Source organism: Gallus gallus, chromosome 2 (genome assembly GCF_016699485.2).
Source record: "Gallus gallus isolate bGalGal1 chromosome 2, bGalGal1.mat.broiler.GRCg7b, whole genome shotgun sequence".
Taxonomy (NCBI): Eukaryota; Metazoa; Chordata; class Aves; order Galliformes; family Phasianidae; genus Gallus; species Gallus gallus.
In genome coordinates, this window is record NC_052533.1 from 72,824,211 (window position 1) to 72,839,579 (window position 15,369).

Sequence of the window (15,369 nt, forward strand, 5' to 3'; positions counted from 1 at the left end):
ATTGTCAGTTCCTGCTGACTTTGCCGAATGAATCTGTTGTTAAATCCATAATTATATGCAGATGAAGGATTTTTCCTGTCCAATCCTAGCCATTATGTTGTTTTTCTTTGTTTCTCTGTATTGAAGAAGGCTCTTACAGTGATCCACATGGACTTAACCTTAATCTCACGCACTGTTTTGCTTAATTAGAAAATAAATAATACGAAGTACAGACACTTTTGTTTTTGTTTTCAGGCTTTGTTTTTGACATCTGGACTTCACGTTTCTTATCTTAAAACATATTTTTCTCTGAAAACATGGCACTTTTAGAGTTCACATCGGTTCAGTGATACAGCATAATAAATTAATCTAATAATAAATTATTAGAACACTTTTTCATTTTCTTATTTAGAAGTTGTTCTGAAATGAGTATTTTACCACTGTTTACAAGGCAGTAGTGTTCTTTGTTCTGATTATAAGTCTGTATCTAATTACTTTCTAAACCAAATTAGAGAAATGTCATCCTGGTATCGTGGCCATGGAGATCATTACTATTTATTATTAATACAGTGTTTTCTTCAACAAATTAATATTTCATTATTAATATTCCTCATAAATAAATAATTTGTATCTTTTATCTCATTAATGACATTGGACAAATATGCTTTCGGTTGATTGTAAATGTGCTGCTGTGCAAATGTCAGTGTGATAGAGAGAGTTTACTTTATTCCATTTTGTATAGCTTTTAATTAAGCAATAAAAGATGACATCCAAAATAATTACTTCTTATTTCCTTGTTGAAGAATACAAAGGTAAAGCCGATGCTAACATAAAGGCAACTAGAAAAATAAAGCTGGCACTTTCCTGCCTAGCCTAGAATAACCTCAACTACTTGAAAATATTGGCATTAGCAATATTCACATAATATTAATGAATATTAATTGAAGATAAGCTGGTTTGCAAAGCTAGTTTTCTGGGTTCCAATATTTAAGAACCATGTGCCATACTTTGATAACCACTGTTATCTTACAGTATAACTTACGGCGCTGAAGTACACAGCACCGTCTAGTTCTCAGGTAAAATAAATAAATATTAACTACCATTTGAAAAACCTTAGTTCCTGTAACAGTAATTAAGTTTCTATAGTGAATAGTTCCACGATCCTTCCTTGTTCAGTAGCTTCCGAGTATATTCCTGGAGACATGTAAATAAAGTCTGTATCTTTCTTTTAGACATTAAATTCCCCTGGAGTGGAATTTAATTCCCCATTGTCCGCACACCCACAGCGACTCAGCCTGAGCCATGAGGCATTACGTTTCTTTTATTGCTCTGAGGCCCAAAGAACTGAGTGGGAATGTGCCTAAGTGTAAGGTCTTGCACATGGAGAGCAATAACCCTGTGCAGCACAATGTACTGGGTGCTGATGGGCTGGAAGGCAGTGTTGTAGAAAAGGAGCTAGGATCCTGGTGGACAACAAATGGAACCTTATCCAGCAATGTGCCTTCAGTGCAAGTATAGTCCTCAGACTCCTGGGCTGCATTAGAAAGAGCACAGCCAACAAATCAAGGCAACTGATCCTTTTCTCTATCTGAAACTGAATGGAAAACATCAGGAACACTACGTGTAGTTCTGGGCTCCCAATAGTCCAGTAGTAGGGCCACCAAGGTAATAAGAGAGTGGGAGCCCATAATGTAGGAGGGAAGACTGAGTGAATTTGGATTGACTAGTTTCAAGGAGAGAAGGCTAACAGATATTCTTGCTGCCTACAGCCACCAGAAGGGTGAAGTGATAATATATATATGTTTTTAAAATTATATATTTTAGTTATTCTTTTCTGGGGGATAATCTCTTGCTTCCATGTTTTTAAAACTTGAGAAGCAGATAATTTTTGAAGATAAAGAATAGGTGCATCTCTTCTATATGTAAATATTTTTCATTCTTAGGCCATCTTTAGAAAAGAAAGTAATCTGAGAAAGGCAAGGAGAAGGGTGCAAGAGAGGGAGCTCCCCATACTGGACTTTGCAACACATATGTTTCTGTACTGGTTGAAATTTAAGTTTTCTTTTTGTGCACTATTAAAGTCTCTTCATTCTTATCAGGGATATCAATGCAGCGAGGAAGCTATGATTATATGAGTACATTCAAGAATGTTCATCACTTTGCTTCTGTCATCATTGGTCAACACAGTACAGTATTACATAAAAAATGTCCATAAATGTCATAGATGTAACTATTGTAAGAGCATCATAGAGTGCAACTGAAACAAACATATACCCTATCAATTTTTGTAACAGAATGGATTGTGGAGTAGAGAACAAAACTGCTCAAAGAGGTAGAATGTGGTTTCTACATAAACCAGTTGTTTGTATATTTGATACATTTTGTGCAGGCATTAGTACTTTTTCGGTTGTTTTCAATCTTCAAGGAACATATAGTCCCTTGACTATTTTTTAAATCATTTGAAGATTTTTAATTTGAGTAGACGTGCATAGTACACTTGTTAAGATTCTAGTATCCAATATCCAATAAATCAGAATTCTGTAGTTTCCTGATGTTAGTTTTGGGCTCATGACTACTTTTACAGTTTTACCAATATCTAAGAACAGGTAGTGTTTTGTTTTTGAAATTTTGTGTAGCTGTACAGTATATTTCATTTGTCAGTTCCATTTTTTTATTAGTGGATCTTTTGGAACGCTGAGTGGCTTTATAATGTGCTGTGGGACTAATTCTACATGTTCTCTTCTGGTATGTTGAATTCTTCAGTGGAGTGTGATTATTTGCTGAACTATAACCATAATTGTTCCATCTGCCTCAATTTCTCTCTAGTTATAAGCCTCTTTCCCCTTAGTCTTCTTCCCTTTCTCTACTTTCCATGTCCTCAGGCAGGTCACTTGCCCTCTCTTGCTAACACTTCTCCGTCTGTAAAATGGGAGTAATCAGAGTTGTTGGAAAGATTAATTAGTAAATTAATATTTGTAAAGTACTTGAAAGATGAGAAGCACTAGATAAAGGCTAAGTAGTGTAATTACTATTCTCAGAAGTACCCTCATGAATAGGAAAAAAAAAAAAAAAGATACAAGGTTTCTGCAAACTCTCATTAATAATCAGTATAGATGGTTCTGGAGATAGCTGAACACAGGCTAGTTGGCTGCGCTTGTAAAGAGACAAATTAACATGAATCAATATGTAGCATTAATTTAAGATGCAATACACTTAGGAGTTTACATTTCTTGTATGTTGTTTTTAACAGACATTGTTAATACTGCACATTTTTACATTGATCACAAAACACAAATTGTAATGATTAGAGAAAATGCAATTCTGTGAAGTTAAGGGATCAAGCCTATACCTGTTGCGTTTCACATCTTCTTCTGTGATTCTGTATATTTGAATGTATTTCAGACACGCTACTTATTACACATGCAAACAAGACTGAGAAAGTAACTGCGAATAAATATTTTAAAGTAGTATCATACAGTCTCAGCATTATATTGTGATTATAATGCCTGCTCCTTCCCTTTTTCCCTGTCAAAAGGGAGGTAATTTCCCAGTGCCATAATTAAACCATCTTTTATTCCTCTATATTCAGAAAAAAGAGAAAGAGAAGCTAATGACCCCAAATCAACAGGATCATGTAATGATAATTCCTGTCCAGAGAAGATATAGTTATTAACCTGAAGACTTTTTTCAATGTATTTTATAAATCATGTTTTCTGTGACTAGAGAATTCTATTAAGTTTAACCAGACAAACCATATTACTTAGCCAACTATCTTAAACCATATTGTCTTAAAAGGAGATAAAGAGTGATTGTGCATTGTGGAAGCATGTTCTCATCCAACGTGTTTTCACAACAAGCCCATAATAAAGCTTTCTTCTAGTATGTTCTGAATTGGGTATTGGAAAGATGGTGGTACTTTATTCCTTCTGTGGGAGGTGATTCTAAGGATATGTTGTTGGACCATTGTTTCTTCTTCCCATACTGAAAGGGCTGCAGCTGAGATGGCTTTTGCTTGGGCTGCCGAAGAGAAGATGCTCATTGTTTTCTCTGTTCTTCTGCCCCCTTCAATTTCCCAACACCTAAAACTCAATTTCACATCATGGTCTGATTCTGTGTCTTTTAAAATGCTGATATTCATAGATCCCATTGGAAATAATGATTACAGGATGAAACAGTTAAGACAGTTTTGTATTATTGCCTTTTCATTCTTCTATCTCTGCTAAGCATCTGAGGTAAGCTTTGGAAACCTAGCAATTGCATAGGCCCATGAGACTGATATTTTTGAAGTGTGGGGTAGGATCAAAAAGAATCTGATGAAGATTAACATGCACCTGCAGAAGAGAGTGATGATTTTATTCAGAACTCTTACAGACTATAGATAAGCAAAGTTACAATATGTGGTGTACTGTCTGTAATGGGAGGTATAGGAAAGTACTGAAAGGGAACTTGTAGAAAAAGAATAACTTTTTACATGGTCTTATAGGGATAGGGCAAGGGGAGAATGTTTTTAAACTAAAAGGGGAGAGATTCAGATTGGATATTAGAAGAAAATTTTTACTCAGAGAGTGGTGAAGCACTGGCACAGGCTGCCCAGAGAACCTGTGGATGCCCCACCCCTGGAGGCATTCAAGGCCAAATTGGATGGGGCCCTGGGCAGCCTGATCTGGTGGGTGGCAACCCTGCCCATGGTAGGAGTTTTAAAACTGGAGAATCTTTACAGTCCCTTTTAATCCAAGCTGATCTGTGGTTCTAGGATTCTATGATAGTCTTACCTCACACTGTGAGGTATCAGTCACAGAGATATGCAGTCTTCTTCTCTCTTATTTGTCATACTGTTTCTTGAAAGAATGTGCGATTCTGTGATGTGTGTGGTGCAAAGAAAATTTTGTAGTGTTAGGACCTGTAAAGCAGTGGCAATGCCTGTGTACTAGACTGAAATCTTTGTATTCTTCAGTATCCAGAAAATAAGATCTACGTTTACGTCACACATTTCAGGTTTTTTTAGATCATGAAAGCCTCTTACTACCCACTTGGATGTAGTATAGTGCTTTTGGGAAAATGATCTTGCCATCTTGTGATTCTGTGATTAGGCCCTTGGACGAGGCTACATTACTTACATCATGTTTGCATTTCCTGAAAGGCTCCACAAGTTCTATTCTGCTGAGGAAACAGGTACAGGGAACTGCCTTAGCCTTATGCCAACTTGGCACAGTGTAGCTTGGGTACTCTCTTAGGAGTACTCTCTTAGGGTACTCTCTTAGGAGAGGGCCGACTAAGTGCTAACTAGCATTGCCACATAGGAAACAAGGAGTGCTGGCACCAAACGAGAGTTGGTCTTGCTGATCACTGCTCACATCAGGCTATTTTACTCAGGCACAAAAAGCATATGGCAAGTACTCTTATAGTGTAGCCCAGCCTTATTCCCTATTTACTATCTAGAGAGGAGTTATCCTTTACTGACAAGAGGCTGATGTTTGTTATGTGAGATAAAACTTGCTTCTGAGCAAGAAGAATAAGAGAGAACTGGGAATAAAAAACTTTCCTGTAATGCTTCTTTACAGTATTTCCAACTCCTTCTGAAGAGCAGTTGAGGGGGTGTGATGCTAAAAGAGTTTCTAAAAGCGATTTGCCTTTTCTATGTAAGATTTTTTTATATGTGTTTGGAAAAAATTGAGCTGTTGTTCTTTTTCTATCTTCTCCTTCTAACCCTGCCAGAAAAACAAACAAACAAACAAACAAAAAACATAAGAAAAGCTTGTAGTACTGGAATTGTGTAGGAAGAAACACAAATAAGGAATGAGAACGTGAAAAAAGATCATATCAAGGTAAGAAGCAGGAGAACAAGTACATTAGAATAGCTTGGAGAGAAAAAAAAATGCTTCTGAATAATACTAATAAAAAAGTTGCATACTATGACTGAAATGAACAGACTGAAAAAGAGAAGAGAGGAATCATATAAGGAAAAGCTGTCCAGTGTAAAATGCTTTTCCAGAAACCAGCCATGTTTGGACAATCTCAGGCAGAGGTGTTGTTTTCACCTCTTACAAACTGATTTTCTCTGGTTATTCTAAAGCTCTGTGGTTCCCTTGGAAAAAAAAATAAAAATAAAAAAAAAAAAGGACTGATATGATGGTTTATGACTCTGAAAATGTGGTTCTTAAAGTGTGTTAGATTTATAGTATTAGTCTGAGTAAGTAGCAGAACTGGCTTCAGCCATAAAAATGCCAGTGAGAATCCCAAGACTAAATTGCAGTTCAGTTTTGTCCCCTTCAAGGGAACAAGCAACCTCTCCTTGTTCAGACAGATGAGAGCATAGAGCCTAATGGATAGATATAGGATATTTATGTGATTGCAGACAGTATATTGCATTCTTGCACGGTTCCTGCACTAGCAGAACTCCCATCCCTGCATGTTTAAAGTACATAGATGGCAAAAGGGAGTGAGTAGAAAGATTTTACTGGGAAGTTGTAAGTCGCTGCTGCGACAGGTCATGCCACAAATCACTGTTCCCTTCACCTGAACAAGAAGGATGTGAGGGAGGAATTGTACTTTAGGAAGAATGTCTCCAAGTCATTCTGTCTCCCACGCTGCTCCTGTAGTACAACTTGCAGGATGTTCCTGTTTTTTGCTGTGTATAGGAGGTATATAGCCCCCAGCAAAAGGAGACCCAGACTTGAAACTGTATGTCACACTCTGCTGCAAAACCATGCCCTTGGTTACCATTGTGTAACTTGTTTTCAGTAGAAACATATAGGTGTACTGCTGACAGAAATTTTCAGCAGAGGTTAACCGACTTCAGCTGTAAAATTTCCCCTGTCCCATTTTAGCAGTCCCGATCATCTCATTATATACAGAAAGATATTCCAAACAAACTGCACAGAGTTTGTGTTTCATGATTTAACGGAACAGCTCTTATAATTCAGATCTGTACTGTGGCCAAGCAACATATTCAAACAGTTGCAAATTTTCTTTTTTTCTTTATAATTGTTGATGACCAGATTTTACCTTGGTGCTTGAACATTAATCCGCCACTGATACGGAGTATATTTTTCTCATGGAATAGTAGAACAGAAAAGGAGTTGCATTTATAATAGTGCAGTTTATTTAGAAAATTGTGTTATCTGGGTAAGGATTAATTCTGGATCATATAAGAAAGATACTAGTTTCTTCTTTTGTGTACTCTTTTATCCTTTGCTGCTATCTTATGTCATAAAGTCTGACCTAAAAAAAAATTGGCACACAGCATGGACTTAAAGCTAAAGGTAAGGTTTATCATTACTACTTTCCTGCATCAGCCAACCAAGAGATTTTCTGTATTTACTAATCCTGTAAATTTTGCCTTCCTGAGTCTCCAAAACTTACATTTATTACTTTATGCATTTTGTGACTCTCTTCTTAAATCCAGACATGTTTGTGCATCCTGAGTATCTCCAACATTGTAGGGATGCCTCCAAGGAAGTAGAGAGCACCGATATCTAAATGTGTCAGTCTACAACTGTCACTTAATAAAAGTGTACAATGAAGCTCAAATTCTACATTGCATAATGTAATTGGAAATATCTTAGAGCAATATGTTCTACTTCTTATATTTGGAAGTTTGGCCTATGTAAAAAGAACAATACTGATTACTCTTGCTAAACTGGAAGTGAGAGCAGTGGTCAAATAAGGACAAGAGCACTTTGGAGATGTCTGAGCCACTAGAGCTACCAGAAGGAAAAGCCTGAGGAAGTGAGCAGTTTTGTAGTGAGTACAGCTAGGATTCAGCTACTTCCTTCCACCCAGATAACATCTTTAACATAAACAGCACGTTTAATAAGGCGCTGAAGTAAAGTACTGAATGTCCAAATTCTTTGCTAGATGCAGTCAAGCTTGCTATGTCTATAACTCACTGTGGCCAGAAGGTTTGGGGAAAAAAAAATGAGCCATATTAAAAATAGATTAGTGGATGATATTGCAGAAAGGTGATCTTTGGACTCTGGTATAATATTAATTGATGACAAGATGTAGTGCTTTTACACAAGCCCTCACTACTTTATAAATCTGCTGCACAGTTCCACTTAAATCAGTGCAGCTGTACTGATAAGAATTTGGAATTGAATCTGCTCAGTTTTTTCTTTTGAAATTAATGAGAATGAGAGTAAAATTCCAGTGTTAAAATGCATGGCAATTGTCAGGTACTACTGAGAGTTATCTAGTCTTGTTGCCCCTAGCCACAATGAGGAAAAATGATTGCCAAAATGTGGAAGATATGCTGGTTGTGAAAGTTCAAATGGTACACTTCAAAGCATTTTTAATCTCTTTAGGTGGTTTATTATATATATACATATCTATGAAGAGGTGAAGGATAAGGGTGATTTTACTCTGTCTCTTACATAATCTTTTATTCTGCTCCTTTTGCTGTTACCCTAGAGTATTTCCACACCTGTAGTTACTATCATTCCAGCAAAACAAAGCAGACAATACCACTTTTTCTTAATTACGTACTAAAAAGGAAGAAATTACTGAGAAATTAACCCTCTTAGTACATTTTTTTTGAGTGTGATATTTTTTTCACACCAAAAGATCTTTTCAATTTTAGGAAAAAAAAAAAAAAAGAGGAAAGAAAAAAAAAAGAAAAATTTTATGTGGTGAAACTATTTGTATAGACACTACTGACTTCTAGTTCTCTTAGTTCCTGAGCAGCCAAGCTCAGACAACTGTAGGTGTGATTTGGGTCAGCAAATGACCAAAATGACCAGCACTTATGAAAATGTTAGCTTATAGTTGCCTAGCACTGTTCTGACAGAGGATGGTAACACGATAATAAAGAAATTAACACTGGAAAAAGATTACTGATCATGTATTTTTGTTGGCACTCAGTTTATTAAAATGTCTAATTTAGGAAATAAAGCTTTTTTTTTTTTTTTTTTTTTTTAAATCCTATTAACCTGTTAAAATATACCCCCAAAGCATCTAAGTTATTCTTTCAATGAAACAAATATGTAATAACCTTTGACAGTAAATATGCTATGGCTTATGTAATGATACCACAAAGTTCTTATAAATTTTACTGCAAAATCATATTATTTTTTCCCATGCTATCTTCACTTGTTCTTAACGTAATTACTTTTAATTCTTAATGAATAATAGTTCTGAAAAAAATAAATTTATTGCTAAGTATACATTCTAAATGCTGATGTGACTTTAAAATCTTACATGTGTATTAAGTCTTTTCCACAGTCATGCATGACATGTGGTAGTGAATTCAAAAGTTTAACTATAGATTTCACAGAAAATTATCCATTTTTCTTTCTCTCCTTTATGTGTACATTACATTATTGTACTGCCACGTTGTGTAAGAATTATGAGCCAAGAAGGTTGTCTAATTTTTATTGTATGTGTAATTGTATTAGCCCCTCCAAAGACATAGTTCTTTTCTGACCATTTTTTGCTTTCTGCTCTGAACAACCTTGGCTTGTTTATTCAGATGATTGTTAGGAACCAAAATCAAAATCTTAAGTTATATTTGGGATGGGGAGATTGATCTTGGACAACTGACTTCCATTCTGTTGTTTATACTGCAGAAAGATTTAAGTGATTCAACTTATTGTTTCTTTTAGTCAATGCTGAATTTAAAATGCTCATTTTTTGCCCAGTTGTCCAAGCAAACAGTAAGTTCCAGTGATTTCGGCACAAACTTAAATCATGTTGTCTCTTCAAATTTTGTCACTTCATGCTTCGGTCACTTCTCTGGACAGTTTTCATTTTCAGACCTTTATGTACAGTCAGAAACAGTTGAAATAGTTAACTCGTGTATTTTGAACTTCTGATTAATGTTGACCTTTGAACTGTAAAAAGACCACCAGAATAGTAGGTGAGAAGGAAATCAATATTGTAAGATTGGAACTATATTATAAAACTGCTGAAGGAGTTTTGAAAAGCAAGTAATAGGTATTTCTGACACTGAGATCTACTAGGTTGTTTAAGAAAATTGTGGGAGATTTCAGGGCTGGTTAGATTTAGGATTCAACTAGACAAAATAGTGAGTCATCTGAAATTGGAAGCTTTCAGGCAAAGAGGCTGTCTAGATGATCTTAATAAGGCCTTTTTCATATTTAACTTCTTTGATTGTATTTGAAATCATAAATAATACAGTGTGTGTCTGTGGGTTAGCTGTTTCATTGCCATGTCAGAACAAATAAGATCGTAAGTGTTGGGATGACTGGCTGCCCATTCTGCAGTACAAATTTCTGGATAAGGGAAGCAACCTTTTTTTCAGTGAGGGCTTGTAGCAGCAAATCACCTTGGTCTTGACACATGAAATCCATTTATTCAAGCTCAAGAATGTGATCACATTTCATATTAATACATGTAAAAGCCTTCTTATTTGATTAATTATTATTTTGTTGTTATTAGTCCCAGGTGAAATGGCAGTCTCTGTGTGATATTCTGTAAATCATATTAAAAGATAATGTGTATTCTAAAAAAATTAGAATTATCTTCTTATACAGATTTTGCAGATGAGGAGCTTTTGACCAGAGAATACAGTGAGAGATATTTACAGATGAGGATCGTGAAAATCATTAGCTGCCACCATCAGGGCAGAAAAGTCAATCTCTTCCTACTTACCACAGGGGGAACATGGAGCACTTAGCTTAGATTTATTGCTCATTTCTCAGGAATTTTAGTTAGGTTGACAGTGGGTATGGTGAGAAATAATTGTCTTCTGTGTCTTGCTAAATAAATTTGAGGTTCAAAATTTTCTGGTTAATTCTGGGTGTTCTGAGTTACATGATGTTGTTTCCTCTGTAATAATTATATTTCTGATGTGAATGCCTGCAGAAAGTAACTGTGTTATCTATTTCCTCTGTCATTTGGTTAACAACTTCAAATCACTTTCTTGACCACTCATCCTACAAAAATAAAATTATACTAATTTACTGGAAGGATGAATAAAAACAAAGCCAATGTAAATTTGATAAAGAATCTCAGTAGATATTTATAATTGTTGCAGCATTCATAGAGTATGATATGATAAAATTTTCATTACTAGTATAGGTTCCAAATCTTCTCATACAGTTGATACAGAATGCAACTTTATCCATTTGCCATTGATGTATCAGACCTCCATTACTAAATATGGTATCTTGTGAACTCATCTGTATAAATACTATTCACAAATAAGTATTTCCATAGATAAATCTTGGCAGAAAATTGAGATGACTGGCTAGTATTGTAATTGTTGTCAAAGAAGCAGAAGGAAGCAGATGAGGATAGTCCTAAAAGTTAGCATACTTTGACTGGACTCACTTGAGCACATCAGCCTGAAACTTAGTATACAAAGATGTCGTTTCTGTAATAGCTTAGAAGCAAAACTCAGTAAAAAATACACCTCAGTCTTCTTTCATGCTATTTTTTTTTCCATTCAAATTTGAGCTGTTATCATTAATATTCTTATTTGTATCAGTATAAGTGAAAGGCAAATTATATCCTTTAAATGCATTCCTTGTGTTTTTTTTCTTCTACTACAAGTGTTGAGAGCTTGTATTTATGTGCTTTGCTACTGATTTTATCTCTGTATTTAAGAGTCCTTTCTGTAATTAATTGGCATTCTTTCCCTATGTTTTATTTAAATTGCTACAACTACTTCTTAAATAATCCCAGCCTGTTTGGGTTTTGTTGTTCTTTTCTTTTTCTTTCCATGGTGATTGATTGCCATCTGGGGGCTAACCTGAACCCACCATGCTAATTTCACTTACTATCACCATTTACTTCTATTGTCCCCAGGGTCTGGAGCCACTTTATCTCTCAGCTTACAGAACATCTCATACAGCTAGCCTTGTATTAGGAAACAGCTACATCAGCTTCTAATTACTCAGCTCACACTGTGTTGTATGCTGGTGCACCTTGAGAAGCAGCATGCAAAAGCGCATTTGTTTAAGTCCTCAGATGGTTAACATTGTGCATAACCTCCTCACAAATTACAGCCTCAGCTGTAGCACATCCATTAGTCTGGAAGAATGAAGATTCCCAAGTGGCCTTGGTGCCTTTCCCAATTCCCCTGTGACCCACCAATCCTCTCAGTGCTTTCTCTGCGTGTAGGGAGTGTTCAGAGCTAATCAGGTCAATGATCATCTCTCGGCTCAGGGGACATGACAGGAGCCTATCACGGCAGTTACGCGGTCTCCCAGACCCGAGCACGCTTGCTGGGAATTTCATGTGAAGAAACATAGCCTTGGTGCTTCTCTCACTCCCTAGGAACCTCCGAGGATTTCAGCTCATCTTTCTCTCTCTCTCTCCTTTAGACAGTGAAGAGTTCAACACAAACAAAAACCAGGCAGAACAGCATGCAGCTACCCAGAGGATGTTGATTGAAACTTAGATTACCCCCAGATCACTGTTGATTTGACTGATGCACCAGCTTTACCAGGGAAAAGATTTCAATTAAGGTAAGTGCTGCTTTATCTGGCTGACTGCATCATGCTGAATTTCTGCATTGAAAGTTCAAACTGAGTAAACTGACAGTCTGCACTGCAGTAAGGAGCCCGCGTTGTGTGTCACGAGAGGACTCGGGCAGAGGCAAGTGTCCCAGCATGGGACCGGTGTCTAGAGAGATGCTGGTTTTGTGCAGCTCCTTGTGAATGGCTGCAGTTATTTCTGATTCAGTGGCTTTCGGAAGCTTGAAAAAATGCTAGAGATTTGCAGGGGTGTGAGAGGAGGGAAGAAAAAGCAAGCACACTTTCCCCCTTTGTGCTTAATACATTTATTTCAGGAAGCACAGCAGCTGGAAAGCAGAAGTATATTATGGTAAAACTTGATTCTGAATATGGAGCTTTGTTCCTTTGCAAGCAGAAACTCATAGACGAAAGGCTTCAAAGTTCCATGAAATTTAAACAAGACAGAAAGAGATTTTTGAAATGTGAGTTGAGAGAATGCATGCAGCTTTCCAGGATACTGCCGGACTGAGGGCTGTGTCTCAAGTGCGGACTGATGCACTCGGCAGCTGGTGGGTTTTGGATAGCTCCTTTTGCAGGATTAGCAGTCCTCTGAGGGGAGAAGTGTGAGCAGGGGTGCTGCTTCAGTACAAGTGGTCAGAGAATGAAAGTGGTTGTTGCTGGGGGATAATGTGTTTGATTGAAGAGGAAGAAGGAATATTTTTCATGGAGTGATAGAGAGAATGTGGCACATCAAATGAAATAGTCTGATGATTGAAGATCTTTACTGGGGGAAAAAAAAAAAAGTAGATGAGAGAGACTGCTTTGAAAGATTAAATGATTAATAAGAAAAAGTCAAGGATGCTTATGCAGCCTGGAGTATCTATCTGGTGTATCTATGGCAAATGCACCCTGAAATGTCCAAAGTGAATTGAAGCTAATAGTCAAGTGTACGTTTCATATCTATGCTGTCAGGGGACATAACTGCAGTACTAGTAAACAGCCCAAACTTTTTAATACCTTAAGAGTAAAAATTAAGATCTGTTGTATTAAACATTTTAGTGTTCTTTCTGTCACTTGCAAAAAATTACATGGTTTTAAAAATCTGACATAATAGGGAAAAAAAGATCGATGAAAAGTTAATTGGTTTCAAATCTTGCTCTCTGAAACAGATTTGTAACTCTTGGGCACTTTGCAAAACTGTGAACTAATTGCACTGCTTTTCTTCAGCCAGTGCAGTTTACTGCCATTAAGTATCTGTATCATTGGTTATCATTCAGTGTTGGTGATATAATTCATAGCACTGTATTTTACACTGAGAGATCAACTACTCAATCAGGAGATTTCTTTAAAATCCAAAAATACCTCCCAAGCCCTTGATCCACTCTTTCTCTTCCCTTCCTCCCCCCAGAAAAGGACAATTCAGGGAAATGTTGGTTTACCAGCAGGTTTGTTATTTATGCCACTAGATTTTGCAGTAAGAAATGCCAAGTTCTCTTTCTAATCAAAAAATATAAGCATATGGGCAAATGACCTGAGGTTTTTAGAGAATGTACTTGGAATAGTGACAGATTTAACTGTGTGATCATATAGTCTCTTTCTGGAAAATAATTACTGTAAGTTTTGTTTGTTATAATGGTGACTCAGTGAGTCTATTGTTTTCTTGGAAAAGATGTTAGTTTTGGGAGTAGCTACAAGCACCAGTTCTCATCTTGGTGGTGTATGTGGCTCGCTTCTTTTTGCATGTTGCATGAATGTGGCATTCACTAAGTTTCATGGTGCTTCCACTCAGAGATGCAAGTCTTGACCAGGCTAGAAAATTGAATGCACAAATCAGCTTCCATTATACCTTGTCTTTTCCAATTATTCATTCATGAATGATCAGTGGCTTCCCAGCTTAATTAGTATTTGTTAATATACATCAGAATATTCATTAGAAAAAAAATCAAAAGACAATAACTCAATACGCTGCAAGGAAAAAGTTATAATGTAAACAATTCCTATGCAGCTACAGACTTCTAGATTATGTACAAATAGCAACAACTTCCATTCCAGTTTTTCTCAGGTACAGCCTATAAACACTGTTTGACATGATGGCTTTGTTCCCCTTTTGTCTCACAAAGCTGTTGCTGTAAGTAAATTATAAATAAATCACACTTTCATGGTATTGTGTCTGTGGGTTCTAAGCAAGTCTTACAAATGCACTTACATCCCTATTATTATTTTAAAAGATCAGATGTTCTAATCTGCTTCTAAGTGAAGAGCACTTACTCTGAAGTGTACTAACCTCAGAGATTTTATTAGATGACAGTTCACCAAAGATTAGTAAATGCTGCTTTTCCTCATGTTTTGATAGAACAGCAATAATGTTACAGTTATTTTCTGACCTCTTCCATTAGTGGACTGTTGACTTCTTCATATGCAGTGACTGTCTAGAAGTGACCTCAGCAACATGCGGAATATCATTCCTCATTAAACAAATAATTTGGAGCATCTGACTCACTGAAGCTTTTCAGATTCGGTAAACATAAAAGCACGGGTTACACAGGAAAGTAGTGGCAGAGACATCAATATAGTGTAGTTCTCATCTCTCTTGGACTCTTTCTTTATACTCTGAGTATACATTTTATACAATAGTATTAAATGTATATATATGTGTATGGAGAGTTTAGCTTTTTTTTTTCAGCTATTTCTAGTTCTTTGAATGAGGCCAGTGGTTAAATTTGGTGCCTCACGCTGAGTCTCCTTATTACTGACAGAACAGTAAGACTGCTATCAGACCTAACTTCATTAAAAACCAGTGTTTGATACAAATGCTTTAATACTCTAGGAGGGGTTTGTTTGTTTCTTTGCTTTAGGAAATTTATTAAATTGAAGTTCAGAGTGGGATAAAGCAAAGGAAGCTCTCTGCTAGCTGACAGAAATTCAGACATGGAGCAGCAAGGGACAGACAGTTCTTCTAAACTGTCTTCTAAGC

General features: G+C 36.4%; 1 protein-coding gene across 1 annotated transcript in view; it reads left to right on the forward strand.

The window, feature by feature from the left end:
- CDH12 (cadherin 12) overlaps positions 1-15,369 on the forward strand; it is a 528,906-nt gene that overhangs the window by 298,153 nt on the left and 215,384 nt on the right. Inside the window, exon 4 of the mRNA XM_025147686.3 lies at positions 12,264-12,407. The gene's annotated coding sequence lies outside the window, so the exon portion shown is untranslated. The remainder of the gene's footprint in view (positions 1-12,263; positions 12,408-15,369) is intronic.